We start from the raw sequence: 16,423 nt of genomic DNA, 5'->3' as shown, positions 1-16,423 counted from the left end.
AATCGGGTGTCTTGGATTTATGTATTGGTATTGAGAGTTAAAAATGGTGTATGCCGAGCAACATATTTAAACACTATTATTACTTTACTCCTGTTTTAAATTGTTTTACTTCCGCAAAATTTTGGTTTTCCTTCTGCAATTTAGGCTTACCTAGTCGTATAGACTAGGTGCCGTCACGATGGTTCACGGAGGGCGAACCGGGGTTGTGACAAGTTGGTATCAGAGCTCTAGGTTCATAGGAGTCATGGATCACAAGCCGATTTATTAGAGTCTCGCTTATCGGTACGGAGACGTCCGTACTTATCTACAAGAGGCTATGTAACAGTTAGGAAAATTTCACTCCATTTGATTTCCTTGTCGTGCGATATTGTTGACATCAAAATTCTAAACTTTTGTCTTCTATTCTCTCATAGATGGTGAGGACACGTGCTACCCGAGATGATTAGGCACTCGCGCCCCCTACTGCAGCCGTCAGAGGCCAGGGCTGAGGTAGAGGGCGAGGACGCGCACGTTGTGCAGCCAGAGCACCTGTGCGAGCTGCCGCCGAGGTACCACCAGCATTTCCAACTGGAGTCCAGGCACCTGACACACCTACTTCTACCACTACTCCAGCCTTTCAAGAGACTTCGGCACAGTTCATGAGCATGTACACCACTCTGGCTCAAGCAGGGTTGCTTCCTCTTGCTGCAGCTACATCTCAGGCCGGGGGAGGAGCACAGACTCCCGCCGCCCGCACTCCTGAGTAGCAAGTGCATGTTGAGCAGGTCCCTAAGATTATTCTTGTACCGCTTGTAGTGCCAATTCAGCCCGAGGACAAGGCAGTGGCTTCCGAGGAGAAGGAGTTGAGGCTTAAGAGGTTCAAGAGGTACAAGCCTCCTATATTCAGCGGTTTAGCATCGGAGAATGCTCTGGGATTTCTAGATGAGAGTTACCGCATTCTCCGTACCATGGGTATATCAGGATCGAGCGGGGTTTCCTTCACTACTTTCTAGCTTTGAGGAGCTGCCTATGAGTGGTGGCGCACCTATGAGTCAGACAGTCCGAATGAGGCTGCTTCAGTGACTTGGACTTAGTTTTCATATCTGTTCCTGAGAGAGTATGTTCCTCAGAGCCTCAGGGATGCATGGCTCGCAGAGTTTGAGTATTTGCGCCAGGGTGCTATGACTGTCTCAGAGTATGCTGTCTGTTACACCAGTTTGGCTAGGCATGCACCAGCCTTGGTTTCTACTGATCGCGAGAGGTTTCGCTGATTTTTTGAGGGCCTTATTCCCAACGTCAGATCTAGCATGGCTCGTGAGTTGGAGATGGATATTTCTTATCAGTAGGTGGTGAGCATTACTAGGAGATTGAGGGTATGCATGCTAGGGAGAGAGAGGAGAGGGAGGCCAAGAGGTCTCGAGAGTCGGGCCATTTCTCTAGTACCCGTACCCTAGCTGCAGGTCGTCATGGTAGGGGTTATATGAGTCATCCTATTCATTCAGCTCTTCCAACAGCCAGTAGTGCTCCAGCTCCTCCTAGGCCTCAGAAGCCTTATTATGCACCTCCGGTTTCTTGCACGCTTCCTGCGCGGAGTGCTTTCAGAGGTCATTCCAACAGACCTGGCCCGAGCCAGTCACAGCCACCACGTCCTCCCAGAGCTTTTTTTGAGTGTGGTGTCACATGCCACGTGGTAAAGGATTGCCCTAGACTTGGGAAGAGTGCACCTCTACAACTTCTTAGCCACAATGTGCCCCGCAGAGTTCTCAGGCTATGATTACAGCTCTAATTGCTACCCCACCTACTTAGCCAGCTAGAGGTGGAGATCGGGGAGGTAGAGGTCGCCCTAGAGGGGGAGGTCAGGCCAGATACTATGCCCTTCCTGCCCGTACCAAGGTTGTTGCCTCCGATTCTGTCATCACAGGTATTATATTAGTTTGACACAGAGATGCATCAGTTCTATTCGATCCAGGCTCTACTTAATCTTATGTGTCTTCTTATTTTGCTCCACATTTGGGTGTATCTCGGGATTATTTGAGTTCCCCTATTTATGTTTCTACTTCTGTGGGAGATTCTCTTGTTGTGGACCTCGTCTATCGGTCGTGTTTGGTTGCTCTTAGTAGTTTTGAGACCAAAGACGATTTATTGTTGCTCAACATGGTAGATTTTGATATGATCTTAGGCATGGACTAGTTGTCGCCCCATTATGCTATTCTTGATTGTCACGCCAAAACCGTGACGCTCGTTATGCTAGGTGTACCGCGTGTTGAGTGTAGGGGTACTTTAGATCACACTCCCAGTAGAGTTATTTCTTTTCTTAAATCTCAGCGTATGGTTGAGAAGGGGTGTGACGCATATTTAGCTTATGTGAGAGATGTCAGTATTGATACCCCTTTAGTTGATTCAGTCCTAGTAGTATGGGATTTTCCCGATGTGTTTCCAGCTGATCTTCCAGGCATGCCGCCTGATAGAGATATTGATTTTGGCATCAATATGTTGTCGGCCACTCAGCCCATTTCTATTCCTCTGTATCGTATGGCTCCTCCTAAGTTGAAGGAGTTGAAAGATCAGTTGCAGAAATTGCTTGATAAGGGTTTTATTCGGCCCAGTGTATCACCTTGGGGTGATCCTGTCTTGTTTGTGAAGTAAAAGAATGGTTCTATGCGTATGTTTATTGATTATCGCCAGTTGAACAAAGTGACAGTTAAGAACTGTTATCCTTCGCCTCGTATTGATGATTTGTTTGACCAGCTTCAGGGCGCATGGCTGTTTTCTAAGATTAATTTGCGCTCAGGTTATCATTAGCTGAAGATTTGGGAGCCAGATATCCTTAAGACTGCTTTCAGGACTCGGTATGGTCATTATGAGTTCCTTGTTATGTAATTTGGGCTGACCAATGCCCCAGCAGCCTTTATGCATTTGATGCACAGTGTGTTCCAGCCATATCTTGACTCGTTTGTCATTGTCTTTATTGATGATATTCGGGTGTATTCCCAGAGTCGGGAAGATCAAGAGCAGCACTTGAGGACCGTGCTTCAAACTTTTAGAGAGAAGAAGTTATATGCTAAGTTCTCGAAATGTGAGTTTTGGTTGGATTCAATGGCATTCTTAGGCCATGTGGTATCGAGTGAGGGTATTCAGGTGGATCCGAAGAATGTGCAGAGTTGGCCCAGACCATCTTCAACTAACGAGGTCCGCAGTTTCCTAAGCTTGGCGGGATACTGCCGTTGTTTTGTGGAGGGGTTTTCATCGATTTCAGCCCCGATGACCAGGTTGACCCAGAATGGTGCTCCGTTTCAGTGGACGGGGGAGTGTGAGGCGAGCTTTCAGAAGCTCAAGACATCCTTGACTACAGCCCCTATTTTGATATTGCCTCCAGGTTCGGGGTCTTATACAGTCTATTGTGATACCTCGAGGGTTGGCCTCGAAGCGGTGTTGATGTATGATGGTAGGGTGATTTCCTAGGCGTCCAGACAGTTGAAGATACATGAGAAGAACTACCATGTTCACGACCTTGAGTTAGCTGGCATTGTTCATGCCTTGAAGATTTGGCGCCATTATTTATACGGGGTTCCTTGTGAGATTTATACTGACCATCGGAGCCTACAGCACCTGTTCAAGCAAAAGGATCTAAATTTGAGCCAGAGGAGGTGGTTAGATTTGCTAAAGGACTATGATATCACTATTTTGCATTACCCAGGCAAGGCCAATATGGTGGTCGATGCTTTGAGTCGTCGGGCGGGGAGTTTGGCTTATTTACCAGCATCAGAGAGGCCTATGGCGATGGATGTTCAGGCCTTAGCCAGCCAGGTTGTGAGATTGGATCTTTCGGAGCCTAGTCGGATTCTAGCTTGCGTGGTTTCTCGGTCTTCCTTATTTGATCGTATCAGGGAGCGGCAGTATGATGACCCTCATTTGCTTGTCCTCAAGGACAAGGTTCAGCACGGTGATGCTAGAGATGTGATTATTGGTGATGATGGGGTATTGAGGATGTAGGGTGGGATTTGTATACCCAATGTTGATGGGATTCGAGAGTTGATCCTAGAGGAGGCCCATAGTTCATGGTATTCCATCCATCCGAGTGCCGCAAAGATGTATCAGGATTTGAGACATCACTACTGGTGGAGGCGGGTGAAGAAGGATGTAGTTGGATTTGTAGCTCGGTGCCTCAACTGTCTGCAGGTAAAGTATGAGCACCAGAGACCGAGTGGGTTGCTTCAGCAGATAGATATTCCGAAGTGGAAGTGGGAGCAGATCACCACGGACTTTGTAGTTGGGCTCCCACGGACTTTGAGAAAGTTCGATGCTATTTGGGTGATTGTGGATCGGTTGACCAAGTCCACTTTTCATTCCTGTGTGTACTACTTATTCTTCGAGGCGGTTGGCGGAGATTTATATTCAGGAGATTGTTCGTCTGCATGGTATTCTAGTGTCCATCATCTCAGATAGGGGTACTCAGTTTACATCACGGTTCTGGAGGGCCGTTCAGCATGAGTTGGGTACTCGGGTGGAGTTGAGTATAGCATTTCACCCTCAGACGGACGGGCAGTCCGAGCGCACTATTCAGATTCTTGAGGATATGCTGTGTGCATGTATGATTGAGTTTGGAGGGTTTTGGGATCAGTTCTTGCCATTGGCGGAATTTGCTTACAACAACAACTATTAGTCCAGCATTTAGATGGCACCGTATGAGGCTTTATATGGGAGATGGTATAGATCCCCGATGGGTTGGTTTGAATCGGGTGAGGCTAGATTGTTGGGCACAGACCTGGTTTAGGATTCTTTGGAGAAGGTCAAGGTGATTCAGGATAGACTCCATACAGCCCAGTCCAGACAGAAGAGTTGCGCGGACCGAAAGGTTCGTGATGTTTCCTATATGGTTGGAGAGCGGGTTCTGCTTCGGGTTTCGCCTATGAAGGGCGTTATGAGATTCGAGAAGAAAGGAAAGTTGAGTCCGAGATTTATTGGCCCTTTTAAGATATTGAGGCGTGTTGGGGAGGTTGCTGATGAGCTTGCCTTACCTCCCAGCTTGGCCAGAGTTCATCTGGTATTCCATGTTTCGATGCTTCGGAGGTATCACTGTGATCCATCGCACGTGTTGGATTTCGGTTCAGTCCAGTTGGACAAGGATCTATCTTATGTTAAGGAGCTAGTGACAATATTGGACAGGCAGGTTAGAAAGCTGAGGTCAAAGAACATTGCATTCGTGAAAGTTCAGTGGCGGGTCCAGCCAGTCAAGGAGGCGACCTTGGAGACCAAGCAGGATATGCGCAGCCGTTACCCTCATCTTTTCACTACTTCAGGTATGTATTTATGCTCGTTCGAGGACGAACGAATGTTTAAGTGTAGGAGGATGTGAAGACCCGACTGGTCGTCTTAAGAATTTATGCCCCGATCCCTTATTAACTGCTTTCCCCGAGTTTATTTCTGCTATTTTGATTTGCCGGGACGTTCGATTTTGAGTTTCGGAGAGTTCTGGGACACTTAGTCCCTAAATGAGAGCTTAAGTGTTGGAACGTGGGTCGTAGTCGGAACAGTATGAAGACGGCCTCGGAATGGAAATCTGATGGTTCTGTTAGCTCCGTTGGGTGTTTTCGGGGTTAGGAGCGTGTTCGGATTGTGTTTTGGAGGTCCGTAGCTAATTTAGGCTTGAAATGCCGAAAGTTGAATTTTTGAAGTTTCTGGTTTGATAGCGAGATTTTGATCCGAGGGTCGGAATGGAATTCAGGAAGTTAGAGTAGCTCCATAGTGTTGAATGTGACTTGTGTGCAAAATTTCAGATCAATCGGACGAGATTTGATAGACTTTCTGATCGAAAGCGTGTTTTTAGAGTTTTTGGAATTCTTAGGTTTGAATCCGATGAAAATTGGTGTTTTGATGTTGTTTGGGGAGTTCCGAAGGTTGGAACAAGTTTGAATGATGTTATGGGATATTTTGGGAGGTTTGGTTGAGGTCCAGGGGGCCTCGGGTGTATTTTAGATGCACAAACGGCCACTTTTGGTCTTTGGAAGATTGCTGGTTTTCTGGTATTTTTGCAGCAGAGTTTTGTTCATTGCGATCGCGTGAGTTCACCTGCGATTGCGTAGAGTAAGTTGAGGCCGAGAGATTTTGTGAATTGCGATCGCAAAAGTAGGAGTGTGATCACATAGGTTGAGCAGTATTGGTCAATGCGTTTGCATAGAGACCTTTGCGATCGCATAGAAGGGCTTGGAGTGGCAGTGAGGTGATGGAATTGCTCTATGCGATCGCATAGAGCTGGTCGCGATCGCATTGCTTTGAAGAAATTGTCTTATGCGATCACATAGGTGTTACTGCGATCGCGTAGAGTTAAATCTGGGCAGTATTTAAATAGCCCATCTGCGACCCTTCTTCATTTTTCCACCATTTTTGAATGAGATTGAAGCTTTTGAGACTGATTTCTGAGGAAACCAAAGGGGAATCACTTGGAGGTAATATCTTTGACTTCATAACTCGTTTATATGTGATTAAATACCTAATTAGTGGTGAACATTTTGGAAAAAAATGGGTAATTAAGGCTTGAGATTAAGAAACCTTAATATGGGTATTTGAGGGGTCAATTGAACTCCGATTTTAGTGTTCTTATTATGTATAGACTCGTGAGAGTACGAGGTTTCTGAAAATATAAATTTCACACCGATTTCGAGACGCGAGCCCGTGGGGCATTTTGGTCATTTTACCTAATTTTGAGTATTAGTTTAGAATTCAATTGTAGAATCAGTTACTTGAAGTGTTATTTATGTTATACAATTGAATTGAATAGATTTGGGCCATTTGGAGTCGAATACTCGTGGCAAGAATGTGGTTTCGGGTTGATTTTGAGCCGGTTCGAGGTAAGTGGCTTGTCTAACTTTGTGTGGGGGACCTTCCCCTTAGGATATGATATATTTGATAATTGAAATGCCTTGTATGTGAGGTGACGAGCGCTTACTTGAGCTAATTGTTGAAAATCCGGTTTTTCCTTAAGTATTTCAATTGAGTTCTTTTTTTCCTGTTTTATTCTACTTGCGAATTTAGCTTATTGCTAGTTTAGAAAATCATGTTTAGTTGACTTAATTGCCTATTTGCTTAAATTGCCTTAATTGCATTACGTGAAGCATGTTAGGCTAGAATTAATTGTTTACTTGGTACGAAATTTAGCTTAATCGGGTATTCTTGTGTTGTTGATGTGTGTTTTTACTTTGGGACTATGGGACAGCATCCCGAGAGATCCCCTGTACGTATTTATGATCTGAACTGAAGTGCGGGATGCCAAGAGATCCCTGGCACGTATATTAAGGATACCAAGAGATCATCGGGATACCGAGAGATCCCTAGCATATATTGAGGATACCCAGAGATTTTCGGGATACCAAGAGATCCCTAGCATATATTGAGGATACCAAGAGATCCTCGGGATACCAAGAGATCCACGGGTATCATCCTTGTTGTAAGTGGTACTTCCTGGTGTTTGCCTTTATTTTAGTTTTCGTTATTGTACTTCTTGTTATCCTATGTAGATTCTTACTGTAGATTCTCAATTGTATTGTTTATCTTATCTATCATCTTATTATTTATTTAACCTCAGTAGGGCCGTGACCTTCCTCGTCACTACCCGACCGAGGTTAGGCTTGGCACTTATTGAATACAGTTGTGGTGTACTCATGCCCTTTCTGCGCATGTTTTCATGTATAGATCCAGGTACCGCTAGTCAGGCCTACCATCATTGAGGGAGGCAACTATTTTAGAGACTTCGAGGTACATCTGTCGCGTCCGCAGACCGAGGAGTCCCTTTCTATTCCTACTTTTATTATTTAGCCCTTTTGTATTTTTTTGTTCTTATTAGACATTCCGGAGTTAGAGCTATGTAGTATTTTTCTTAGCTTGTGATTCGTGGTTTCAGGGTCTTGGATTTACATATTGGTATTGAGAGTTAAACATGGTGTATGCCGAGCGGCACATTTAAACACTATTATTACTTTATTCTTGTTTTAAATTGTTTTACTTCCGCAAAATTTTGGTTTTCCTTCCGTAATTTAGGCTTACCTAGTCATAAAAACTAGGTGTCGTCACGATAGTTCACAGAGGGCGAACCGAGGTCGTGACAGTTTGGAACCTATAAACATGGTTTCTAACATGAAAAAATGTGGAACCTTAGGAACATGGTTTCTACTTGATGCAAACGAAATTAGAAATGAGATCCTATAGGCATGATTTCTATTAGGCAAAGCAACAAGTTTTAAAAGAGTAAAACCCTATGAGCATGTTTTCTATTGAGTAAAGCAGGCAGATTTTAAAAATATGATCCTAAGAGCAGGATTTCTACCAATAAAGTATACATCTACCCACCCTTTTACTAAATACCCCAAATATATGTTTACAAATTATTGCAGGACAATGAATGAATTACATAAGTAAAATAGAAAATCAAGAAGTTATTCTATAGGGAGCCTGCAATTAGGCCCAAGTTTCCCCAAAGCCTCCAATGGTCTCATAAGCCTCAATTCCATAGACAAATTAGAGTCTAGGTGCATCAAAGTTCCCTAAGGGTCTCAAAGACCCCGGGTAATGCTTACACCTAGACTTAGCAACCAAAAATTGAACCAGTGCAGTGTGGAAAGGCCAGCCTCAGTATGCCAGAGTTCAAAGGGCTCTCAAGAGGATCCCAAGGTAGTACACATACTAGAGGGGACAGAACTTATTGACTAAGAGTAAAGTGGAAGTGCAGGACACAAGTTGCAAAAGGTTTATTAAGGACTGGATCAGAAAGTCTGTTTTTTAAAGCAATTAGTAAAGCAACAGAGATTGTTTGAAAAGAAGTTGGAGTAGTGAACAAAGCTCAAACACTTTAAGATAGGATTACACACAGCTAGTCTATAAAATCCAAATGAATTCAGTAGTCACACAGGGGTCAAAGGGTTTGGGACACATAGACATTTGATTGCAAACACATAACCCAGCAAGGGTCTTAGGTCTGGTTTGGACATTCTCAGAAATAGTTGACACTGGCATAATCACAAACCAGTCAGGAAGAACACAAACATATAGAGGGGGATAGGGATTTGGGGATTCATAAGATGGTTAGTACACAGTAAATAAAAGACAATTGACAAGGCATGCTTTGAAACATACATAAGGGAATACATTAATCTAAAGGGAAGGGGAGACATAACAACATGCTGATAATGTAACTTAACTACAAGTTTCACAACAGAACCATAAGTAGAAGCAGACTAGAAATAAGAGAAACTGAAACAATAAGAGAAGCATGTTGTTGTTGAGACTTTAAATTAAAACTAGGACATACCAGTGAAGAGAGAAGTAAGCAGAATGAAAGAACAACAGAGCACAAATGATTAGCCTTGGCTTGCAGCTGGCTAATAACATTAAATAGCACAAGAGAGAGGGGAGAGCAGAGATTTTTAGTAAGAGAGGTAGTTTTGAAAACCAAGTCCCCTCGCTTAATGAAAGACTTAGGGTATTTATAGTTTTGAAAATAGGCAGAAAATAAGGTAACAAGTAAAGGTTTAGCACAATTATGGAAGTAATCACAATTAGAATCCAATTAATACAAGTACTCCCCTTTAATCAAGGAATTACAGCTTAAACGGATACCAATAGGGATAACCAAGGAAAGAAAATCAATTGAGAAAGACTGATTTTTACCATATAAGGGGTAGTAAAAGTATAGAGCATATGATTGGGTCTAAGTACAAAATATACCAATTAAGGAAAGGATTCAGTAAGAATGAAGTATCATAGCAAATAAGGAAATGGAATCAGTCAATTTAAATAGACGAGTAGAATTTTAGGGTTTTGAAAGGAAATCTTACAATCAAACCATAAATTAAGAAAATCAGAATCAATCAAGAGGGAGTCATGATTATGTACTTCAACATATAAATAGAGGGGAACGAACAGGCGTAGCAACATGCAAGGTCAGCCATATCGACAAAAAGAAGCAAGAGATGAACACAATCATACAGAAGTGACATAGGTAGGCTAAAAACTCAGTAGAAAACCCATTCGAAGCATGGTAACCAACAGAAACTTAACAAAATCAGGTAGTCATGCTAACACACAGAACTAAAGCAAAGAAGATCTAGAAAAATTGGGGCTTTTTAACAGAGTCGAGTTAAAAAGCAGTAGGAACATAAGATCAGTCAAAATAAGCAAGGAAAGAGGTTTAATCATAAAGAAAAATCGGTTAAACAAGTGTAGAAGAAACTCCGAGAAACCCTAATTTTTAAAGAAAGTAAAACAATTTAAAGTTGAGAGTCTTTGAGAAGAAGTTCGAGAATAGTGCAAAACATAGCAAGAAACACACTTAAAGCATAAAAATAGCACAGATCTGAGAGATTCGGACAAGAGTTAGGGTTTCAAAGGAAACCAAAATAGAAACAAAAGAGCCTGTTGTAAACTTCATCGATCGTAACATATAAGGTGTGATTTTGCCCAAAATCACACCGAAGAAGCCATGAATAACAGAAAAAGAAACCCTAGATCCAAATCGCCATGGCCTAGGACCCTTGAAGGCCTTAGAGATGATGAGCAAGGCGGTGGAGTGACCATTGGAGGCTTGGGGTTGAAAGGTAGTCGCCGGAGATGAGCGGAGAAGGAGGCGGTGGTTGAAGAATGATTAGGGTTAGGTTGAGAGAGAAGGGAGACGAGAGCATCTGAAGGCGGCGGGGGTTTTGGAAATGAGTAGGGTTAGGGGGTCGTTTAGGAATTAAAAAGGAAAGGGTGTGTGTGGATCGTTGATCTAGAGATCAACGGTCAGGATTCAACCGGGTAGGTGGGTTTAGGGTTTGGGTAAGGGTTTATAGGGTCTGGGTTGGGTTATTTAATAGGAAATTGGGCTGGGGATTGGGTCCGATTTGGGCTACAATTGAAAGCTAAATCTGGCTATTATTTAAATAGTCACTTTCCCTATTTTAATTTATAATAAATAATAGGTAATTTCTGGAAAATAATTTAATGTTCCAAAATGATTTAAAATACATAGTTAACATTTTAAAAATATAGGAACCAATTTTACGCATATAAAATATAATTATACCTTAAAATGGGCTAACATTGCAATTATATGCAATTTAGCTTTAAAAAATACTACATGTAATGCATAAAAATTAGAATGGCTATATTTTGGCATAAGTATAGAAATTAAATGAATAAATAATTATAATAATAATTTAAGAAATAATTATAATATATTTTCCCATGTAAGGCTTGACCTAATAGCCTGTGCCACACAAGAAAATAATACACTAAGCACTACTGACACCAACAAGATCGAGGCTCCGAAATTGAAGAATTTCAGAGTTCTGCAACAAAAATCTTGCAATTTCAAAAGTTTTCTTCTATTTTTCGACATTAACCCTAGATTCACGCCCAATTTTTTGTATTTGAAGTAAAAAACTCACATTATTGAAGAATATTGAGAGTGGGAGTCTGTCTGATAGAGAGGAAAGAAAGTGGGCGTGTTGCCCTAATTGTATGGAGTATGGGAGTCTGATAGAGAGGAGTGGGCGTGTTTTCCTAATTTCATTTTTAGGACAAATATTTAGCAACGGAATTGGCGACGAATCGAATTTCTGTCGCTTATAATAGCTAATGAAATTTTATTTTAATGGAACTAGATTTTTAGCAACGGAAATAGCGACGGACATAATTTCTGTTGCTAATAATATCTAATATTTTAAGGAAACTAGCGACGGAATATTTCGTCGCAATCAACTGTGGAATGTCTTGATAAGTAAAATCACTGCAGCAATAGATTTTTTGACGTTACATCCGTCGCTAGGTTTTAGTAATTTTTGTCGCCTCACTTTCATCGCTAATTTTGTAGGTAAAATAAAGGCGCTAACATTTAGCGCCAATTTTAGCGACGAATTTAAGTTTTTGTCGCTATTCCGTCGCTATATTTTATACGGATTCTTTTTTTAGCTTATTTGGCGACAAAGTACAAAATGCGTCGCTAATCCGTCGTTATTTAGCTACGGAATATCGCTTGTTGCTAAATTCCGTCGCTAAACGCTGTTTTTTTTGTAGTGTTAAATCCTTAAAATTATGGGAAAATTTATAAAAACTGTGTGCATGCTTATATATGCATATATATGCTATTTTGAAGGTATTTATGCATATTTAAAATAAATAAGGAAAAATTGGGTATCAACAACGTTCAAGGGCAAACGTTTGTTTAAGAGGGGGATAATGTAACGACCCGACCGGTCGTTTTGAGCTTTAGCAATCCGTTTAGTGATTCAAGGTCTAGTAACTTTATATTGTGTATTATGACTTGCATGCATGGTCAAATTTGAATTTCGGATGTTTCGAAATGAATTCGGATGAGTGATTCTCACTTTAGAAGCATAAGTTGAAAATGTTGACCGAGGTTTGACTTTTGTAAAAATGACCCCATACCGATGTCTTGATGGCTCTGATCGGTTCTTATCATAATTTTGGACTTGGGCGTATGCCCAGAATCGAATTCGAAGGTCTGTAGGTTGTTTTGTGTTATTTTGCCAAAAGTTGGAAATTTGAAGGCTTAGAATTTTGATAAGTTTGACCGTAGGTTGATTTCATAGCTATAGTGTTTGGATTTCTATTTCAAGACTTGAAATAAGTCCTTTTTGTCATTTGGAACTTATCTGCAATGTCTGGCGTCATTCCGAGTTGATTTGATTAGAATCAACATGCGGTTGTGTTTTTAGAAGATCTTGAGTTTCATGTTGAATTCTTGTGTTTTGACGTTCGATTCGTGCTTTCGGATGTTAATTTGATGATTTGATCATGTGAGCGAGTTTGTATTATGTTTTTATACTTGTGTTGGTGTTTGGTTTGGAGCCCCGGGGGCTCGGGTGAGTTTCATATGCATTTTGGAATGTTTGGAAGAGTATGGAAATTTGTTGGTATGATCTGATGCCTTAGGTCTCACATTTGCGAGTTTTGGATAGAAATTGCATTGTTAGGAGTAGTATGTTAGGTTTGCATTTGCGAGGAAAGTGTTCACGTTTGCGAAGGAGGGGATTGAGTGAGTTGTTCGCATTTGCTATCTTGAGGGTCGCAATTGCGAGTGTCCAAGTTCGTATTTTTGTGAAAATGTCATCGCATTTGCGATAGCAATAGGGATGTGAGGTTCTTCGCATTTGTGATTGATTTCTCGCATTTGCGATAACAACAGGTATGTGAGTTTCTTCGCATTTGCGATTGATTTGTCGTATTTGCGAACCGTAGGTCGCATTTGCGACACCTGCGACTGGACAAAAATCTGAGGGACGAGATTGTGATCTTATTTTAATAAATTAGAATCCTAGACTCAGTAGGAGGCGATTTTAGATAGGGAATTTCATCTCCAATCTTTGGGTAACTAATTTTGTTCAATTTTCAACTATTTTACATGATTATATGTGAGTTTTAACATCAAATTTGTGAGAATCAAAGTGAAATTTATGAAACTTTGTCAAGTTTTTGAAAAATGAGAATTTGGGTTTTGAGAGTCGATTGGGACTTGGATTTTGAAACTAATCACATATATGAACTCGTGGGGTCATGGGTAGTCGGAATCTACCATTGGACCCAGGTTTTGACCGGACAAGTCCCGGGTTGACTTTTGTTGACCTTTGAAAGATTGTGTAAATATCATTGCTTTAGTTATTGAAATTGATTTCTCTTGTATTATTTGATATTATTGAGTCGATTTTGGTTATATTTGAGCCGAGTGGAGGTGAATTGTAAAGTGAAAGCTATTTTAGAGTGTTGATTGAGGGCTCTTGAGGTAAGTATCTTGCTTAACGTTGTGTGGGAGAATTACCCCGTAGGAATTGGTTTGTTGTACTATTTGAACTACGTGAACGACGTGTACACGGGGTGATGAGTGTGTACACAGCTTGTATGTAAAAGATTTACCGGTTTAGATTCTTAGGTTTTTATGTACATCAAAAATGAAGTTGTCTTATCATGTTAAATCCTCCAATGCTAAATTTACCTTTACGTGTCTTCTTTGAAGTTGATTGCTTCATGTTCTACCCTTATTGCCAAATATACTCTTATATGCCTTAATTGAAGTTGTTGCCTTTTTATTGCTATATTATCTCTTCCATAATTTCTTAACATTAATTGAAGTTATTGTTAACTCTTTTATTGTTGATTTATCCTTATTTGGAGTCATTGTTATATGTTATCTCTCTTATCGTTGAGTTGTACTTGACTAGAACCATCATTACATATTGTCTCTCTTATCGTTGAGTTACACCTAATTAGAATCATTGTTACATGTTATCTCTCTTATCATTGAGTTGTACCTATTTAGAATCATTGTTTCACGTTATCTCTCTTATTGTTGAATTGTACATATTTGTAATCACTATTACATGTTATACCTTCCATTGTTAGGTTATTCCTATTTGATATCGTTTTACACACTATCTTTCCCATTGTCGAGTCATTCTTGTTTTAAATCATTATTACTTGTTACGTCTTTCATTCCTAGTTCGTTCTTCTATTTCTTTGTGTTTTGAAATTCTCGTGTTGTTTTACTTGTCGTACTCTCGTGATATTGTTGTTGTTATTGATATTATCATTGATATTTACACATACAGCGTGATAAGGCAGGCTATATATATATATATATATATATATAGGTTTACACATTTGGTGAGATAAGGTGGGAATGTTATTATGCACGTGCGTCGAGACAAGGTGGGAATGTTACGCGAGACAAGGCGGGCATTTATTTTATTGTTGCGCATGTGATAATACAAGGGAGTCTATGTCAGGGATGATTTGTGATGACTTGTGATGGACTAGGGGCATTGTTGTTGATGATATTTGTGTAGTGATATGCCTACCTGGTGTGAGTTATGCATTTTACATTTCGTTGTGTTATTTCCTATACACCATTCGTTGTATCTACTCTTACTTGCTAACTCGAGTTAAGATAGAACACTTGCACAAGAATACACATAATTAATCACTCATATCGGTTTAAAAAGATGAATTTTGATGTTTATTGACCATTTACATGTAGTCTCGTTTACTTGCCTCATGTGTGAGAGTTATACTATTGGCAAGTGAATTGTCCTTGCAGTTTTGAGTTATTTTTATTTTTGGCACGTGAGTTATCCGTGCATCACGTCAATTGTCCGTGCGTTTGTGATTTGTAACGTGAGCACAAGATGCTAGATGATTAGGTTCATGAATTGGGACTCGTGATTTGTGGTTATGAGGTGTGGTACCTCGGAAAAAATCTTGAATAAACCTTGTGTGAAAGTAGTTGTTCTTTTTGAGTTGTTACTTATTTTCTTTACTTGGTTTCACGGGACCTTGACAATATTTAGCTTACTCTACGGTGTTACTACTTGGTTGTTCCGTGTTGATAATTAATGCTCCTAGTTTCCTATTGCAAGTATTGTTGTCGTTTTACCATGCTTAACTTTATATTGATATTGTTCCTTGTTAGTTTCACATTTTATACTTGTACAGGTTATTATGTTTAGTAGGTGTCTTGATTGTTCCTTATCACTCCACCGAGGTTAGTTTTGATATTTACTAGGTACCGTTGTGGTGTATTTATGCTACGATTTCTACATATTTTTGTGCAGATCCACATACTTCGGAATTCGTTGATCATTAGATAGCTGATCAGATATTGCTGCGGAGACTTCAAGCTATACCTGCCATCGCATTCACAGGCCTCGGAGTCACCTTCTGAGGTTTATTTTGTACAGTTATTTTCTATTTGGAACAGTTGTACTTAGAAATTTCCTAGTGAACTCAGTAGAGCTTATGACTTGTACTACCTGTTTTGGGATATTGTATTGTACCCGAGGCTGTTGACTTATAGAAGATTATGGTTCATGTTCAATAGCTGTTTTGGTTAAATTTTGTCATTTAATTTAGTATATATTAGGCTTACCTAGTCTTAGAGACTAGGTGCCATCACAACATCCTACGGAGGGAAATTGGGGTCGTAATAATCACCTTTCGTGCTTTTACTCTCATCCTCTCCATGTAAAATAATAATAAGAATGTAATGCCACGACATCACTCTTCATGCTTTTACTCTCTTCCTCACCATGTAATAATAATAATAATAATATGAATGAAATGGCACGGCATCACCGTTCGTGCTTTTACTCACATCCTCACCATATAATGATGATAATGTAAATGAAATGGCACGACATCACTCTTCGTGCTTTTACTCGCTTCCTCACCATGTAATAATGATATAACTTCAAATATGATGTCATGATATCAAACTTCAACCTCAAAAAATATTCAACAACTTCGAAATAAGCAATAAATACAAAATGAATAATCAAAGAAGTAATAATCTAAACTAAGCATGGATATCATAATTAAACAAAACAATAAAATACAAAGAAACAATTTCCACCTGCATGCTTTAATCCAATGACAATGCATAAGTACTCATCACCTCACATAT

The sequence above is a fragment of the Nicotiana sylvestris genome, chromosome 7 (assembly GCF_000393655.2).
Source record: "Nicotiana sylvestris chromosome 7, ASM39365v2, whole genome shotgun sequence".
In the NCBI taxonomy this organism is placed as follows: Eukaryota; Viridiplantae; Streptophyta; class Magnoliopsida; order Solanales; family Solanaceae; genus Nicotiana; species Nicotiana sylvestris.
Note: the sequence above shows the minus strand (reverse complement) of the source record.